Source organism: Lepisosteus platostomus, chromosome 13 (genome assembly GCF_059453375.1).
Source record: "Lepisosteus platostomus isolate fLepPlt1 chromosome 13, fLepPlt1.hap1, whole genome shotgun sequence".
NCBI classification, from domain to species: Eukaryota; Metazoa; Chordata; class Actinopteri; order Semionotiformes; family Lepisosteidae; genus Lepisosteus; species Lepisosteus platostomus.
The window spans coordinates 20,080,664-20,100,712 of record NC_142623.1 but is presented as its reverse complement, the minus strand read 5'-3'; the positions used below and the strand labels follow the sequence as shown (position 1 = coordinate 20,100,712).

The 20,049-nt window shown below is 40.6% G+C and overlaps 1 protein-coding gene and 1 pseudogene across 1 annotated transcript in view; both read right to left on the bottom strand.

Moving 5' to 3' along the window:
• kcnt2b (potassium sodium-activated channel subfamily T member 2b) overlaps positions 1 to 20,049 on the bottom strand; it is a 209,234-nt gene that overhangs the window by 146,586 nt on the left and 42,599 nt on the right. The window lies entirely within an intron of this gene.
• Positions 8,411 to 8,944, bottom strand: LOC148650197 (Krueppel-like factor 9; annotated as a pseudogene).

Here is a 20,049-nt window from a genome sequence, read left to right as displayed (position 1 = left end):
GGCCCCCTTGAACTTTTCAACCTTTTGCCACATTTCAGGCTTCAAACATAAAGATATAATTTTTTTATTTTATGTGAAGAATCACCAACAAGTGGGACACAATTGTGAAGTGGAACGAAATCTATTGGATTTTTGAAACTTTTTTAACTAATAAAAAAATGAAAAGTGGGGCGTGCAAAATTATTTGGCCCCTTTACTTTCAGTGCAGCAAACTCACTCCAGAAGTTCAGCGAGGATCTCTGAATGATCCAATGTTGTCCTAAATGACTGATGGTGATAAATAGAATCCACCTGTGTGTAATCAAGTCTCTGTATAAATGCACCTGCTCTGTGATAGTCTCAAGGTTCTGTTGAAAGCGCAGAGAGCATCATGAAGACCAAGGAACACACCAGGCAGGTCCGTAATACTGTTGTGGAGAAGTTTAAAGCCGGATTTGGATACAAAAAGATTTCCCAAGCTTCAAACATCCCAAGGAGCACTGTGCAAGCGATCATCTTGAAATGGAAGGAGTATCAGACCACTGCAAATCTACCAAGACCTGGCCGTCCCTCTAAACTTTCAGCTCAGACAAGGAGAAGACTGATCAGAGATGCAGCCAAGAGGCCCATGATCACTCTGGATGAACTGCAGAGAACTACAGCTGAGGTGGGAGAGTCTGTCCATAGGACAACAATCAGTCTTACACTGCACAAATCTGGCCTTTATGGAAGAGTGGCAAGAAGAAAGCCATTTCTCAAAGATATCCATAAAAAGTCTCGTCTAAAGTTTGCCACAAGCCACCTGGGAGACACCCCAAACATGTGGAAGAAGGTGCTCTGGTCAGATGAAACCAAAATTGAACTTTTTGGCCACAATGCAAAACGATATGTTTGGCGTAAAAGCAACACAGCTCATCACCCTCAACACACCATCCCCACTGTCAAACATGGTGGTGGCAGCATCATGGTTTGGGCCTGCTTTTCTTCAGCAGGGACAGGGAAGATGGTTAAAATTGAGGGGAAGATGGATGCAGCCAAATACAGGACCATTCTGGATGAAAACCTGTTGGAGTCTGCAAAAGACCTGAAACTGGGACGGAGATTTATCTTCCAACAAGACAATGATCCCAAACATACAGCAAAATCTACAAAGGAATGGTTCACAAATAAACGTATCCAGGTGTTTGAATGGCCAAGTCAAAGTCCAGACCTGAATCCAATCGAGAATCTGTGGAAAGAGCTGAAAACTGCTGTTCACAAACGCTCTCCATCCAACCTCACTGAGCTCGAGCTGTTTTGCAAGGAAGAATGGGCAAGAATTTCAGTCTCTCGATGTGCAAAACTGATAGAGACATATCCCAAGCGACTTGCAGCTGTAATCGCAGCAAAAGGTGGCTCTACAAAGTATTAACGCAAGGGGGCCGAATAATTTTGCACGCCCCACTTTTCATTTTTTTATTAGTTAAAAAAGTTTCAAAAATCCAATAGATTTCGTTCCACTTCACAATTGTGTCCCACTTGTTGGTGATTCTTCACATAAAATAAAAAATTTATATCTTTATGTTTGAAGTCTGAAATGTGGCAAAGGTTGAAAAGTTCAAGGGGGCCGAATACTTTCGCAAGGCACTGTATGTACAGTACAGCAACTTCTTTGTTAATCTAAACATTCTCCAACACCTGAGATATCTACAAATGTATGCACAACCTCAACCCTAACCCTAATATGACCTAGAAATTTAATTCTAATGCATAACATACTGTAGCACTAACCTTAAAACAGTAATAGGTAGGTACAGATTACAGATTACAGATTACTTTTTGTTACACTGGGAACGTCTCCAGACCAGTAACCCATGATTGTGTAAAATTGGAAAAACTAGGTGAAATTCTTGTGGAAAAATTAGAAAAACTTTACATAGTAAGATGAACATAATACCAATTTAGCATAATACCACCACTATGGAATTCAGGCAATTTAAATGTGAACTTCTGTGGGTATTTTTTTGTTGGAGAACAGAACATTGCACTGAAGGCAAGTGACAGCTTAAAAGACAAGTGAGGTAGGTAACGAAAAGAGCAGACAATATAAATAAATGAGTCTTCCTAACCCAATTATCCATGCTAATCTGTCACATTTGATTAGACTCAGAGATATTTGAGGACACTCAATTGATTAGGAAGGCATAGGTTTTCGCCAGGCAGTGGTTACCATCAGTCAAACCTTTTCATTAAATCATAGGAGCTATCACACTTGAACCTTTAGACTTAGTCTAAATGATCAGAACAATATGCTAATCAAGAGGAAAACAGACACAACAAATGATGCTTGTGCCTTTTTGTAAATGGCTCAGACTCACAATGTTTCTTGAAGCGCAGCAAGATCACGGACACATTAATTCTCTGCTGCTCCTAAATTTCCATAAACAAGCTGGGGCCAGGGTGTTTAAGTCAGCTCTATTTACCTTCAGGAGCTGCAGCAGATCAGAAATCTAATCTGAAGACCCATTTAGACATGACCAGTTTATAGCCTGCTTTTTTTTTTTCTTTAAGGGGTGAAAAAGCTGTCCTGAAGAGCATGCCACATCCCCAAGAGAATGTGTCACATCCCTGACACAGAGAACACTGCTGTCAGGAAGTTACTAATCGAAAGACCTACATTACCTCAACAAATGTGCCAATATGTGAGGTATATGAGCAATTAAAATGTTGTTGTGGTTTCTGTTTTATAAATTTGCTTTAGATATAACTGTAATGGGTGGCACGATGGTGCACTGGTTAGCATTGTAGCACTGGGGCCTGGGTTCAATTTCAGATCTGGGGTGCTGTGCACATGAGGGTTTTCTCCAGGTGCTGCAGTTTCAATACACAATTCAAAAACATACTGGTAGGTGAATTGTACTCTTGGAAAACTGCCCCTGGTGTTGTGTGTGCCCTGTGATAGACTGGCATCCTCTACAGTATATGCCCTGCTTTGCGCCTGTTGCTTGCCAGGACAGGTTCCAGTTTCCCTGTGACCCTGAATTGGATGAAGAGGTAGAAGATGAATGGATTAATATAACCATAATTTTCAGCTACAGTGAACAGATATATGGAAAAGTTATTAAGAAAGCAAAGTGGAAGCCAGCACATTTTTTTCAAAAATGTCATTTTTATTTTATACCCACCCATAAAATCTGGAATCGACGATTGTTTCTTTAGATCACAGCAACAACCACATAAAGAGAATAAGAATCGAAGGAACAGTTCCTCAAATCTGACATTCATCTTTTTAACACACTGTGAGCTCTACAGTGCCTAACAGGAGAGTAAGTGCCAATTGGAGAAGAGAAAGATCCATTAATGACACCACTGCCATCCAGAAGCCCAGGATGTCTACAGAGTTGCTATTTCTCAGTTAAGAAAGCCCTGGCTGACTATGTAAACCCCATCCTGGTAGCAATGAGCCAAATGCTTTGAAAATCCCAGTACCCAGTACCAACTGACATGCTTCATGCTTCAGGCTCAAAGTAGTAGCAGCTGGGCCATAGATCTCGATCTGTGCTGGGAGCGATTATCTTAACTGTCCCACTCATTGCATAAGTGCTAAGGGCAAATAGAACATGAAAGTCATAACAGGAGTATAAAACACCTAACAGCCTCACAGAAGGTTTCACCGGCCACCTGGCATACTGTATATTGTAATATTTGACATTATTCTCTAGATACATTAGTGTTTTATTTTTCTACTTGAAGTCCTGTCTTAAACTGAAAACATGAAGACATACTATAGACTCAAAAAGGCAATGCAGGCATACAGTTGTATGCAAACGTCCGGACACCCCTGGCCATATTACATGTTGTTCTTGATTTTCTAAGTGAAAAAAAGTTAACCCTGCATAGAACAAACTTAAACTTGACATATTTCTGCAAATTGTAATACACAGTTACTATTTATTTGCTGAATTTAACAAAAATAAATAAAACAGTATATGTGGCATGTGCAAAAACTTGGGCACCCTTCAGTCAGTACTTAGTAACAGTACTTAGTCTATTCTTGCTTTAGGAATTTGTTCCCACTCTTCCTTGCAGAATGCTTCTAGTTCAGAAATATTCTTAGGTCGTCTTGCAAGCACTGCATGTTTGAGATCTACCCACAGATTTTCAATAATATTCAAGTCTGGGGACTGTGAAGGCCATTAAAAAACCTTAATCTTTTGTTTCTTGTTCATGGTTGATTTTAAGTTATGTTTTGGATCATTGTCTTGTTGTATTATCTAATCTCTTTTCAGCTTCAGTTTCTTCACTGACTGTGGGACATTAGCTTCCAGGATTTGTTAATACTTAGTAGGATCCATTTTTCCCTCTACCCGCACAATATTTCCTGTGCCACTGGCTGCCACACAACCCCAAAGCATAACAGATCCACCCCCATCCTTAACAGTTGGCAAGATGTTCTTTTCTTAAAATGCTTCTACTTTTTTTCTCCAAACGTTTGTGACCTTTGGCGATTGTAGTCAAAGAGTTCAATTTTTACTTCATCAGACCACAACACTTGGTTCCAAAATGCCTCTGGCTTTTTTAAGTGTTGTGTTGCATACTTCAGACGTTGACTTTTGTGATAAGATCGCAGATAAAGTTTCTTTCTGGTGAGTCTTCCATGCAGATCATGTTTGTGCAAGCAATGCTGCACAGTGGACCGATGCACCACTACTCCTGTGCCAGCTAAACCTTCCTGCAGGTCCATTGCAGTGAAATGGGGGTTTTGCTTTGCATTCCTGACCAGTCTACAAGCAGTTCTAGTGGAGATTTTTCTTGGTTTTCCAGATCTTGTCTTGAATTCAACAGTTCCCCTTAACTACCATTTCTTAATGACATTTCAGACAGTGGAAATTGGAAGCAGGAAGCATTTAGATATCTTTTTATAGCCTTCCCCTACTTTGTAAGAGTCAATTTTCTTTATTTTCTGGTGCTAAGTCAGCTGCTTAGAGGAGCCCATGGTTGTTGATTGTACACTCAACACCCTGAGAGGTTCAAAGAGTTAGAGAATTTATTAAGCTCTGGAATTGTCATCACCTGACTTAGATTAAGGCCTAACAAGTCAATTAACTTCTGAGACCTTACAAAAAAGATAACACTAGTGGATCTGTTTTATTTTTTTCAATCTCTTAACATTTAGCAAATAAATAGTAACTCTGCAATCATATTTGCAGAAATATGTCAAGTTTAAGTTTGTTCGCTGCAGAGGTTGTGTTAACTTCTTTTCACTTAGAAAATCAAGAACAAAATGTAATATGGCCAGGGGTGCCCAAACGTTTGCATAAAACTGTATAAGGTGATGAGCACCTTAAGTACCCTGTGGTACTTAATATTCTACCATAGCAATTCATGAGTGTTATACAGTAAATTTATAAAATTATAATTTATCAATGGACACTGAAGTGACACAGAAGTACAAAGAACAATTTAATCATAGTTTGTAATGGATTAACACTAGTAATTGCATGGTGCTTTCTATTGTTATGTTGTTCCCAACTCTGTATTTTTAGTGCATTCACATTTTTTTTTTACTTGTGTACTGATATGAGAATGTTAAGAGGGCTGCTCTTCAGAACCAAAGAATGTTGTGGGCTCTTTAGGGATCAATAAAAGTTGCACATTAGACAAGATGAGAGCACAGCAGCCAGTGGTGAGCATTGCATGGAGTTCTGCATGGAGCTTGTATGTTCTCTCCATGTTCACATAGGTTTCCTCCTGGTGCTCTGGTTTCCTTCCACAGTCCAAAGACATACTGGTATGTTAAACGACTTATGGGAAAACTAGCCTATTCTGAGTATGTGTCGGTGTACATGTACCCTGAGCTGGACTGGCATCCCATCCAGGGTGTATCCTGCTTTGTGCCTGTTACTTCATAGGATAGGTTTCGGCAACCCCGTGACTTTGATTGAAAGCTCTGATAACTTGTTAAAAAAATGAATGGGCGAAATGGAAATGCAGATTAGAGTATAAAGTATTAAGTATAAAAGAATCCTGAATGATAAAGAAAAGCACTCAAGTAAACAATGTCAGAAACGTTAGCATGCCTGAAGAAACAGACCCTCAGAGAGAATAAGCGGCATCCCTCTGTTCCTAATACTTCACATACACCCAGGTAAAGTATTAAGTATTCAGGCTGAAACCTTAATAACCTACAATAAGTCTTACACTTACAGTCCCGGTTACCAGAGTTATGCTATCATATATCTGAGGAGGATGTACTTACAGTAGACAGCAGTGTCTTGTCATATGAATTGGATACTTATTTCCACATCTCTCCCCCCTTCCTCCACCATCCTTCCCTTCTTGTCATCCGCCCCCACCCCCAGCACTCCCTCCACAAACTGCCTGCAAGTTGTCGCGCTGTAAGGCTGAAAAGGGAACGCGTGGCCACTGTTGCCATGGCAGCCTGGCTGTAACTGCCTAATTGCTCGGAGGGCTGCCGTTTGATGATGTGCTAACCTGAACTGCCATCTGATCTCTCCAACACGCAGCACAGGGGCCGTCAAAACAGCAGTGCCGGCTGGCACTGAGTGCGCTTCCCTTTCAGTCTCTCACTGAACTCACCACACGGAGTCAGACAGATAATCTTCTGTTCCCCCCCCACCACCCAACAGAAAAAAAACCTGCCAGAGTAAATCTTTTTTTACCATGAGCAATCTACATGCTCTTATTTTACACAACAGGAGCCTTTCTTTTGCAGCTGGAAAGCACCCAGTTCACATTCTTTAAGAAATTGTATTCTTTTCCATCGACACGCAAATTGTTTTAGATCAGCCAGACATCTTCTATCCACTTCATCCAGTTCAGTGTTGCAACGAAGTCTATCCCAGCAAGCACTGGGGCAAACCAGGGGACACGCTGAAACAGATGCCAGGAGAGTAGACACAAACACATATGTGTACACACTCACACCAGAGCCAATTTTCCCAGAAGCCAATTAATCTATTTTGAAGTAATTAAAGACAAAACTAATGTAAACCCATTACAGACGCAGGATTTACTTCTAAGTGAGGAGTTGACAAGCAATAATCAACTGATCCAGCCATATTCCGAGTTTTTATTTTTTACTCTGTATGGTTTTTCTGTATTTCACAGGGAATGGGAAATATTTAGATCACACACTTTCATTTGTTTTCAGGAAGGCACACAGAAGCACTAGTCAGTCAAGAGCATACACTGGCCTAGAAAAATATTATACCAGCCAACGCTAACTTGGGAGATTGTTCTAACACATGGTAAGTAGACAAGTGTTGAGCTCCATTCCTAAAGTGGTACTTTTGAAAACTTTGCAGGTGCTGTTCTAAAATACATTCAGAGCTCCTTTTGCAAGAAGGTTTCTGGTCTGAGAAAATCACTGACTGGGATGTTTCTGCTTCAGTGTTTGCCTATGGCAATGGAGGATGTATATTTGACTTATTGAAATATTGCCTCAAGCAACAAACATAAACCACACAGTTTTCACTGGTACTGTAGGTAATCTACTATTGAGGGTTTGTATGTTCCTGTTAGGCATTTTTGAAACACTGGATGCAAGATTTCAGCCTCATTGCAGGCAAGAGAACTAGGGCCAGTTACACAAAAAACTTTACTTTTCATTTTTCCCTTAAGTGTCCCTGAAGTGCAACTTATGATCTGGAAGAGGAGTCAGTATAAACTCCATCCATCCATCTTCTAACCGCTGATTCCAAATCAGGATCACCTGTCCATCATACGGCACATACAAACACAGATACAGACTCACGCCAGGGCCAATGTTCTCAGAAGCCAATTAACCTACTAGTATGTTTTTGGACTGTGGGAGGACACTGGAGCACCAAGAGGAAACTCACATGAATACAGGGATACAAACTCCAAACAAATAGCACCACAGGAACTGAACCCAGGACTGCAGTGCTCTGAGGCAGTAATGCTAACATTTGCATCTTTAAATGTATCAGAAAATCCAGGCTTTGTGTCTCCAATGTAATGAGTTTGGAATTTCAGCCTACAATCCACTGGTGTCCCTAGCACAGCCTTTACAGATGACTTACAAGGCAGCTCATCTCAGATCAGTTCTGGTCATTTACAATTAGGGCAATTCAATTTCTTAATGTTTCCTCCCTTACGAATTCAGTGAAAACCTGTTGAATAGAGTTCCAATATACTGTATACGTTCTATGACATCTAAACTGACTATGCCTGCTTTTTTTCTGTTTACAAGCAGAACATAGAAACTATGTGGCCAAGAGTACATGTTAATGAGAATAGGCCTGACATGTTTATTACTAGAGTTATATGTAATTGGACTCATGGTAAAGAGGATTAACCATTATCATCTTGTCCTCTGGTCTGGGTGCAACTTGTTATTCTTGGCCAATTTTAAATTAGCTGTTACACATTAAATTCGCATTAAAGACATTCATGGTTAGCACAGTTCCTACTTTTGATGGCTAAAATATTGTAGCACTCTCGGGTTCACGTGGGTTTGAGCCCTCAGATGTGTGGATTTCCCATAGACCTTGTCGCAGCCCTCGAAGGAGCAGGGGTGTCGCTTCATGGGGGAGTGGGCAAGGCTGTCGGCCGCTCTGCCCTCCGCCCCGCCCTGCTGCCCCAAGGTCGGTGTGGCGGAGGGAGTCCGTGTGGCATAGTCTGAGAATGTGGTGTAGCCGCTCTCCCCGCATGACAGGCTGCCGTCCGGGTTGCCCAGCGAGGAGTTACTGCTCTCCGAGTATGTGGACATGGGTCAGAACTTGCTGTGCAGGTCGGTGAGGATCCCAGACACCGTCATCAGGTTCGCACCATCCTTCAGGGTCTCCCGAACCTCCCGGTCCTCGCTAGACCCCTCGGGCTCCCTGGGCTGCAGCAGGGGCTGCAGTCCCACCAGCACTGGGAAGGGTCAGTGCAGCATGGGGCCACTGGAGATGGACACCGGGCACTCGGTGAAGTAGTCTGAGTACGTGAAGGCAGCCATGCCTGCTGCTGGCCACGGACCCACGGTTCCGCATGGAATTTGCTGCTCCCGAAACTTCCGAACAGGGGGGACCCGGCCCATGCTTACAATGAATGCCACGATCGCGGGGCCCCGGCTCACCTTCCGGACATGCACTTCCACACTACCTGCACTGCTCAATCTGGCTCTCACCCGCTCCCCTGTGAAGCGGCACCTCGGTTCTTTTGATGGCTGCGACAAGGTCTACGGGAAATCCTCGCATCTGAGGCCACATACCCATGTGAACCCAAAAACGCTACGTTGGTGTCAGAGTGGGATGGGATAGCCAAGGACAGCGAATTAAGTGGGGGAGACATAATTCGCTGGTGCAGCACTGTCAACTGTCTTCTGTGCAACACATATATTACTCCCTCCCAGAGGAAACACAGACTATTAATTGGTGAACGATATTTATGGAGATGTAGGGGAAAATTATCTTTCCATTTTGGCCCTAAGAAACTAAAAGGGATAGAGTTCCATCTGGCTTTGTCATGGTGAGTTCTTCACCAGCTGAAGAGCACACAGTCTTCTCATTGATGTTTTCGGCTTGCAAGTGTTGGAAGCACACCAGTGAAGCACAGCATTCAGTGTGCACCCAATAGGCTATTGAGTAGTGTGCTTTGCTAATTTAAGTCCCCATCCCCTTTCCTTGGCACCTTTCAGGACTGTTTATTCTTCTCGTGCAAACATTGATTATAAGCGATAATAAACAGACACGAAACAAAGAGACATTTCCAACGGCATGTTTCACTGGAAAAAAAATGAGAAAGGAAAGAACAGCCAGTGGAAAAGCAGATTGTCTCCAGCTATTTCATTAAGGACATATAAACAAACCTGTCCATTGTATCTACTGTAGCCATCTAATGAAACACACTACTTTGTTTACTTGATCTGACACAGCTACCCAACCGTGCTTGCTTGTGTGCATTGAAGAGAGAGTGAGACTGCGAACCGTTGATCCGTTTTATCAAAACATGACTAGGTCTTAACAAAACCTCATGGCCCTATGACAAGACCTCCTCTCACAGCACTAAATTCCCCTCATCAATCAAGTTAGAAGATATTCAACAGCTGTCCTTGCCTTGAGTTCAGTGTAGTTTCTGTGCAGAAACGCAGCTAATATCCTTAAATAAGAATTTCATCAAGAGAGCCATGTTTACACTTTGTCTTACACTTGTCTCGTTGAACATTTGACCTGACCTGTGTTGCCAGCAAAGTCCCAGGATCCTCTGTTACAGCTTTGTGATTAGATAATTTCATTATACTTTCTCTTGTTTCTCAGTGGTACTCATAAGAACATAAGAAAGGCTGCAAGTGAGAAGCAGCTATTTGGCCCATCTACAATAGCTCACTTGGTTTTAAGTTTAATTGATCCCATCCAGTCTTTTCTGGAAAGAAGCCACAGTCTCCAACAATATAACTGAATAGCTTGTTCCAGGCTCTTACAACCCATATGTGTAAAACAAAATGACTCCCAATCACAATTCTAAATATAGTTTTATCTTGGGTCCGCTGGTTTATGTATCACTGTTGATTCTGAAGAGATATAAGGGGTTAACTTTGCAAATAACTTTTGAAGATTTTGAATATTCAACCCCTAGTAGTCTTCTTAAGAAGATTCAGTTCTTCTACCCTGTCAGTGTATGACATTTAATCTTGCAAATGTATCCTCTGGTCTCATTCCAGAGCTCATTATAAAATGGACACCAATTGACTGGAAAACTCCACAGCGCCTCCTGGAATGAGAATGATAATCTAAAAAAGGATGTGCCCAGGATTTCGTTTTCATTCACAGAGCAACACGATTAAGACACAGATAGAACATGTTCATTGCCATTTGTTTTATTAATTCCAAATCACCACTTATTTTTTATACACCCATTCAATTTAGCTCAATCAAATCATGTGCCTCCTCTTTGGAACTCTATTACAAGCCGCTAGTGACATGACCGAGGCTTGAACCCGTGATCACAGAGCTCAAACCTGTGCTGGGGTGAGCATTTATGCTGGCTAGCCCATTTTTTAATAATACTCAATATTCAATAATAATACTACTGATAAACTATTAATATTGAATGAGCATTCACTGTTTCTAGGGAAACTGATGAAATTGTAACTGTGCTTCTTTTATTCACAGGTTTGCTACCCCAAACAGTACCATCATTTGTGATGTGATACATCTGGAATTGGGTTTGCAGCAGCAATATTTCAGTTAGATCTAAGTAAGACACACACTAACGCAGCCGTAAGGTACAAACCCTGTGCTCATTTATTATGGTGTGAGTAAATTAATCACAACCATCAATTAATCCATTTTCTAATTTCTTTATCTAATTCAGGGTCGCGGGGGAGCTGATGCTTACCCTGCAAGCAACAGGCACAAGGCAGGATACTCCCTGGACAAGTTGTCCATCGCAGGACACATAGACACAAACACACATGCGCTCACATCACGGCCAACATTCCCAGAAGCCAATTAACTAACCAGGATGTCTTTGTACTGTGGGAGAAAACTGGAGCACCAAGGGAAAACCCACACAAACACGTTGGAGAATATGCAAATTCCACACAGAGGGCAACCCAGCAATAGAACCCTGGACGCTGGCACTGTAAGGCAGTAATATTAACCACTGTGCCACCATGCTGCCCCAAGACTCAACCCCTGAGAATGAAATGTACCTGTTTTTTAAGCCAGCAGCCTTATCACTCGGCAACTCACAACTGGCAACCCACTGAAGCTCAGTAGATGTGAGTCTGGTCAGTACTTGGATGGGAGACCTCCTGGGAAAAACTAAGGTTGCTGCTGGAAGAGGTGTTAGTGGGGCCAGCAGGGAGCGATCACTCTGTGGTCCATGTGAGTCCTAATGCCCCAGTATAGTGACGGGGACACTATACTGTAAAAAGGTGCCGTCCTTCAGATGAGACATAAAACCAAGGTCCTGACTCTCTGTTGTCATTAAAAATCCAAGCGCATCACTTGAAAAGAGTAAGGGTGTAACCCCGGCATCCTGGCCAAATTTCCCATTGGCCCTTACCAATCATGGCCTCCTAATAATCCCCATCTTTGAATTAGCTTCATTACTCTGTACCCCTATGCACACCTGCCCTTTATTTTAAATAAATCAAAATACATGATACTATACCCAAGAAAAATAGAACCCAATGGCAACATCCATCCACTGTCTAAACTCTATCCATTACACGGCCAGGGGGAAGCCAGAGACCATCCTGGCAAACAACAGGCGAAAGGCAGGATACAATCTGGACAGGGCAGCAGTCCATTGCAGGGCAGACATACACTCAGACCTGGGCTGTTTTCCCAGAAGCCAATTAACCTACTGTACCAGTATGTCTTTGAACTGGGAGGAAGCCAGAGCACACAGAGGAAACCCATGAGAACATACACATACATAGTCTGCCAAGACTTGAACCCAGGGCCCCAGCAACTGTGCCACTGTGCCACCCCAATGGTAACATATACATTTAAAAACAGCAATATCCAATTAGAAATATTAGATATCAGACAACAGCCTATAATTATTGGCCAAGTTCCACTTTTTTATACAGAAGAAACTAATTGGAAGTTCTTTAATATCCACTGAGGATATGCATAATGATAGAACAGAGAGCTACAAAATTTAAATTGAGCAAGGCAAGGGAAATATGATCCAACATGAGGTTTAATTTTACTGATGATTTTAGTTTTAGTCTAAACATACATGCAACTCTGCATAGTGAGATGCACTAACATTGTAATTGTATAAAGTGATCTTGGTTACAGAATCACAAGATACAATTTGACTTTTGATATGCTCAAATTTAGAAAATCAATTGCAATTGTAGACTGTTCAAGAGCAGTGTTCTCAACTTCAATTAGGAGATGAAGAATTAGTGGAAAAAGAGATTCTATAATTAGGATATTTTATCTTCTTGTGTTGTTTCCCATGTGCCATAGTCTCAGATTATTTAAAACCTAGTAAGAGCAATAAACTGAGTGTTAAGCTGATGCAGTACTGTCAACCTACCCCTCCATTTGACTTTTGCTCTAAACAAACATGAACAAGGGGGGAAACCTCATTAGGGAAAATAATTAATTTTGAGACATTTGTCAAGTTTCAGCAAAAAATAATTTTAAACAACAAATAAAAATACAAATTCTAGGCCTTTCTCAGAGATCACTTCATTCAACAGTAAGAACTTGTTGGTCTGGGAGTGTGTATTCCATAGCCCTACATTCACAGCATTTCCAGTTAGTACACAACACACAACAACAGGGAGACTGTGCAATTTAATCAATATCATTGTGTCTAGGCAAGTCGAAAGCACAAAAAGCTCTTAAATACTTTTCAGGTTAATTCAGTTAACCCTTGAAGTATGAGAGATAAAAACCTAGCCTAGAAATAGATTTTGTCTTTTTTTCTCTACAAGATAAACTAGGGTGGCGTTGTGGGACAGTGGTTAGCATTGCTGCTAACAATGCTGGGGACCTGGGATGCATGGAGTTGTATGTATATATGTTCTGCCTGTGTTCATCTGGGTTTCCTCCATGTCTCTGGTTTGCTCCACAGTCCTAGGACATGCTGGTATGTAAACTGACTTCTGGTGTAAGTGTGTGCGTGAAAAGCGTATACTTCTTTATTACCTTGCTTTGTGTCACCTAACAAGTATTCCTGTTAGATCTGATGATCAAAAAGTAATTTTTAGATTTGCTATTATATAAGATAGGAAAGCACAAGAGTTCAACAACATTATGAAGAATAAGATTAAAACAAAAGGGAAGGGAAAACAAATACATTTTTAGCTCTGCCTCTTGTCTAAAGAGTTTGGCATCACCCAGTTTCCAGCTGTATTTGGAAAACAAGTCATGTCAACAATAGACAATGTAATGGGAAAATTACCTCCCCGGTCTTTTGCACAGTTTTTATATCATTAATCTGATCAGGGCGCAAATTATCTTGCATGTTTGTTTCAAAGCTTTCTGGCAGCCTGTTAGTCCTTCCTAATATGGGAAAAAACCTGAGCTTCATAGCCAAAACACTAAAGGCCGTAATCTTATTCCTACTTATGCCTCTCCGAGGAGAAATGAGGTGTGATTTTTATATGTATGCAAATCGCTCTCTGAAGATCTGCACAAGAACTGCACAGCACACACATTCAATAGAGATTTCTCTAAACCTAGAGCTGGCAGCCAGCCTGGGAAGTTGTATTCATGCTGAGAGCAATTGCATCTGACACCTCACCTGTGGGTTTCTCTGGAGACAATACATGAGTAACTGTATTTAGAAAACAGCACTGCAAGCCGCTTGGAATTTTTACAAGAAAGAAAAGCCTTGTGCTGTTCTGTGTGGTCTCAGCCGAGGCTGGAACGTCATCAAGAAAGTCACAGCACATAGATGCCAAGGATATGGTATTTTGAGATTAACACCCCTGCTTCAAGACAGACACCAGGTTGTTTTAAGGATTTTTAAATGTTAGTAAAGGAGTCTAATAACTTGATAGTCTCGCATCGGTGGATCTCCATTACTAGTTACACAGGAACATTGACGTTTTCTAACTCCTTCTAAACACTCACCTGTTCACACTGTAGCTGTAGAGCCTACAGTCTGTTTCTGCCTCTCACCTGCTGTCTGCTATTCTGCTCTGTGTATGTAAAGCACTCTGGTTGTGAATTCTGATATTGTGCAAAGGCAGCATGGTGGTGTCATGGTCAGCATTGCTGTTACAAATGTGCTTGGGTTCCAGGATAAGAGTAAGGTGCCCAGCCTTTCTTCTCCCCATGTCTGTGTGGGGTATCTACGTGGTATCCCCACCTTCCAATAACATACTGACTAGACTAAATCATCCCTGTGATAGAATGGGATAGGAGAGGCAGCCTGGATTTTGTCATGAATATTTGTGTACTATGAGATTGATAGAGCACAGGCTTCCAGGTTTGTCAATATATGCTGTCAGAGAAAGAGTACACATCTTCTGCTAGGCATCTGCACCACAGAAAGAGAGGGAAGGAGAGTGTTTATCCAACTGACTGTAGGAGTGCAGAACCTGTGTGGCTTTTGAGACTTATGAAATTTGAGTTTGTTTTTCAAAGAGTCTGGGAAGGAGACGTTTGTTTGGAGCTGGCAGGCAGCTCAGCTGCCCGACAGTGTAGTGGGGGGAAAGGTGTCTAGTGAGAAGTGCGTAGAGGAGCTTAAGCTTTTGTTTTGTGTTGTGATGGTAGTGATTATGGGTTCTATGCCTGGGGTGCTATCTGCATGGACTTTGCACATTCTCCCGGTGTTTGCATGAATTTCCTTCAGGCGCTCCAGTTTCCTCCCACAGCCCAAAGACATACAGGTATGTTAATTAGCTTCTGGAAAAATTGGTGTGAGTGAATGCGTGGTTGTGTGTGCACTGCAATGGACCAGTGTCTTGTCCTGGATGTATCCCACCTTGTGGCTGTTGCTTGTGGGATAGGTTTCAGTGACCCTGCGACCCTGAATTGGATAAAGCAGTTAGAGAATGGATGAATGGATGGTTGTGATTAAATTCCTTATAAACAGTATAATGAATGCGTCTTACTTAGATCTAACTATTTAAAGGATCACTGCTACAACACCCCGATTCCAGGTGTGTCACACCACACATGATGGCACAGTTTGGGGTAGATTAAATGAGTTGCATTTTCAATATGACTGTGAATGAAAAAGCACAGGTACAATTTTGCCTTCAGCAATCCATATTGCTATTGATATTGTGATGCTTATTCCATTTACCTCAAATGTCCTGATCCTTGGAGGTTAATAGCATACAGTATATATCTGTGATACAATACATTTGATCTTTTCACCTATTTTTAATAGGACATTGGCTGGGGGGTTAAAGGAGTAATATTGATGGTATGATATCAGTCTTATATTTTCAGGCCTCCCCAAGATGAATGGAGCTTATGTTTCTGAGTAATAAAAACAATAGCCAAAACCAGAATATCCAAATGTTCTGAAATCCAGATGTATCCTTTCTCCAACTCAAAATTAAAGATCTATTTGAATGATTTTGATTTTCCCCAAACTTACAGATTGGTATTTGCAGAAATCATCCTATACTTTAGTCACCTACTGTATACCGTCTAGAAATGTTCATTTACAATCCAAAACTGTCTAGCTTTATTAAAATATTCATTAAAGTATTTTCTACACAGTTGCCAGTTTTTCATAATTTGTTTGTTGTTTTCTTAATATTACAGGATGAAATACCATCTTTATACTAGATATTCTTGACATTAGAGGAGGAAATACTTTAAAACATGACTGCAAACAATAACATTCTGGTCAAAATTGTAAAGTCCTGAAATGTTGTATATCAGATTTGTTTCTATTTTGCTTCAAGGTGTACAATTCAGACAGTACACTAATCCCCCATCCCACACACAAACACACTTTCCCTCTCCCTCTGAGCTCAGATTTGTTATTGATCACCCGAGGCCTACCATATAAAAAAACATGTGATACACTGTGAAAAATATTAGTATTTTTCTCTACCTGTAACAAAATCAGGTTCATTTTAAAAGTCTGCTGCGTTTGAATATGCTTCAAATGAACATTTGGTACAAAAACAGTTAGTGGAAGTTAGTGGCCTGGATTCAACTGAATCAAAAATCCTCAGCTTAAAAAATAATTAAAAAAACAGACAAGATAAATGAGAGACCTCACAAAGACAGTGGCTCACAGCTATCTTTCTGTTCCATGCTTATTAAACAAAGTCTTTATTTAGGGAACAATGTGTTTCATTCAAATACTGTACATAGGCCCTGTCAAAAACAGACCGTAAGCCCATCTTCGATAATTCAAAATGAGCCAATTAGGTTAGTTGTTTATCACCACTTCTTACATGAATTTGTAGTTTCCCACATAATCACATTTAACATACTGTATGTTCTCAAATTCAGACACCAAGAGCACTGTGTTTTCCAATGAACAATTTCCACAACTTATTGTCCAATAATCATTGACAATTTCAGAGATTACTTTGGCTATGTCTTAACCACAAATACATTTGAATAAATACAATACAAAGAAGGAGAAATATTTGGACCTCAGACAGCCACCCACCATGTCTGTGATGTTAAATAGGTGCTTCTTCATACAGGGAGTTTATAGACTATAAACAATCCTGTTTTAAATTTAAGCAGGTCTCAAGCACTCCCAAAAGAAATATATATATATTTTCTTCACCCCGACTTAAAAAAACACAGACAAAAGTCTAAAAATGTGAGAAAAATATTTTCTGTTCTTTCATGGAAACAAATTTAAAGTGAAACATGACTGTATAAGAATGAAAAACTCAGTGGAGGCTAACACACCAATTATCCTAAATTAAAGTCTATTTGTGAGTGAAATACCTGTGGAAACTTGGTACTGTTACATTATCCTGAGAGACATGTTATCATGTCACAGTTTGTCCATAATTTCCATGTAAAAAAAACATTTTACCATTCTTTTGCCAATACTAAGAAGGGATTATGATATTTTGCAGCATGGTGAGCCTCAGTAATAGAGTGGAGGATCTGAACAATCAAAGAATTAACAGATACAATCTATACCGAGCTCAACACCCGCAAGCACCCTAGAGTTGCTAAGAAAATGTTTTTTATTTTAACCAAACTCTATCCAGCTTTTTAATTTATTTTCCATAACAGCAAAACCAAGAAAAAATAATAAACACCAACTGAGCCTACTGAACAAAAACCATGTCAAAGGACAGCAAACAATGGCAACAAACTTCAACTGAATCCTTTGAAAATCTATGTCTTAAATCTAAATCCTTTTAATTGGTAAGTTTGGCCTACCACACCCTACATTTGATATTGATTGATCATAACCTGTTTGGTTTGAGGAGTGACAGTCTTGAGTAAGTTAGAACCACCCAATAAGAAACCAAAGGGTTCCTGTACTGGCAGAGGTGATGAAGATGAAGGGTGTTCATTCAACAAACACTTGTGTTCAATGATATAGAGATCTTTGACAAATAGAATTGGTCTGCCTTTCAAACTTTCAGCATGAATTTCAAGAAAGGCAATAATCTTGAGCGCGCATGTTGAGTATCTATCATCAGTCATGTGTCAAGAAATACAATCCTTAGAGTTAAAACATATAGAGGAAAACAGAATCGCATGATGTCAATTTCATGCATTGTGATGTTCCTTTGGAGCACTTGTGTAAGGATACATCAATATTTTGAGAATACAGGAGTGGGATTTCACATGTTCTAAAAGATAAAATGCTCTTTAAAAAATAGTTTCCAGTCTGGATATATTGTGTGAAATCCAGCTTTAAAGCACATGAATCAGAAGTATGTTTTTAATTTTCTTAGCTCAGTACAGCCAAAATGGTTTTCCAGGTACAGTTTTTACAATTTTTTACCAGGGAGATGACTACATCAGGACATCTACATCAGCAGCAATTAGAAATTACAAAATAAGTACAGTATTTGTGCCCATGCAAGAAATAAATAAAAAAGGCATTTATTTACCTCATCAGTTTTTTAGAAACAATCAGGTGATACACTATGCCTTCTTCCAAACTGTCTGGCTTTCATTTTCCAGGGAACGTAACTTTTTTTTTCTTCCTGGCTTGTCAAGAGAGCCAGGTTCAGTCATTCTGAATGACAGACATTCAAATCCAACCCAGTCCTTCTGTAAGTTAGACTGCTTAAGAAACCTGCCATTTACATGCAGCAGGGTTCCTGAATTCCAATGAAGCATGAATACAGCATAATACTCCCAGCTTTGTCATGAATTCTGTTCATTCTTATGTAAGAACATTCCGGAACAGGGCATAACTAATTTAGCTCTTGTGTTCCGTTATTTTAGAGGTTTTACAATTCCACATGTGGTGGGAGGTCATTTGTCTAGAGCAGTGGTTCTCAAACTGTGGTACGCGTACCGGCAGTGGTACGTGGCGTGCCGCCAAGTGGTACGCCAAATGACCCTGAAACTGTGTCGTGTGCGCTGAAAAATCGGGACGGGTTTTCATATTTTGTATTTTAATACGTGTCGAATACGCAGCCTACGTACTACGATACAGTGCGCGCTAATACCTCAGTGGACACAAGAGATACTCTGTAATTCTATACCACTCTATAGGAATGCGTGCTACGGATGCAAGTGACCAATTGTATTTAAAAAAGCTACTGTATCTCCAGCAAATAGGGAGAAAGTAGAATGTGCGTGATTTTGGAACAATGCTAACGTTGTAAACACAGGAATGCATAGAAATACGTGCTACGAACGCAGGTAATCTTGTGAGCACACGAAAGCGTGATAACAGAAAAATATTTAAGAACTGTTCTAATTTGAGAAAAATACACCGAGCGTCTCTGTGTTTCGCTCCCATGCGCATGAAATAAAAAACTTTAAATAAAAACGGAAACGCGAAAAAATGCAAGCTTGCGGATTGCTAAAGCAGGTAAGCTGCACTGTTTTTGAAGAAACTTATTTACCATTGGCAAAAGAGCTGACACGTATTATGTGTAGAGAAAAAGCTGCTAAACAGCTCGACCTGCTGCCCCCCTCCCCCTGAAAGACACAGTCATTCATAGAATTATTGAAATGAAGGATTATATCAATAGTACACTGATAGAGCGCGTTAAGATGAGCAGATGTTTTTCACTGCAATTAGATGAGTCTGTAGTCGATTTGGCCAATTTGCTCGTTTACGTGAGATACGGGTTTGAGGGCATGTCCCATGAAGACTTTCTGTTCTGTAAACCGCTACCAACAGGAACTACAGGAGAGCACATATTTCAGCTTCTGAATGAATTTATCGAAGAGAATGGCCTCGCCTGGATAAAATGCGTCTGAGTTTGTACAGACGGTGCTAGAGCAATGACAAGCCGACATAACGGTGTAGTTTCACGAATTAGATAGGTTGCTCCAGAAATTAATGTACGCATTACAACATCCACCGCGAGACCTTTGCCGTCAAGAAAATGCCTGACGATTTAATATCTGTTAGACTCTGTTGTGAATTGTATCAAGGCTCGAAAAATTAATTCACATCTGCTTTGCTCAACTAAACAGGCTCACCCCTCTCACTGAAATGGTGCTTTTT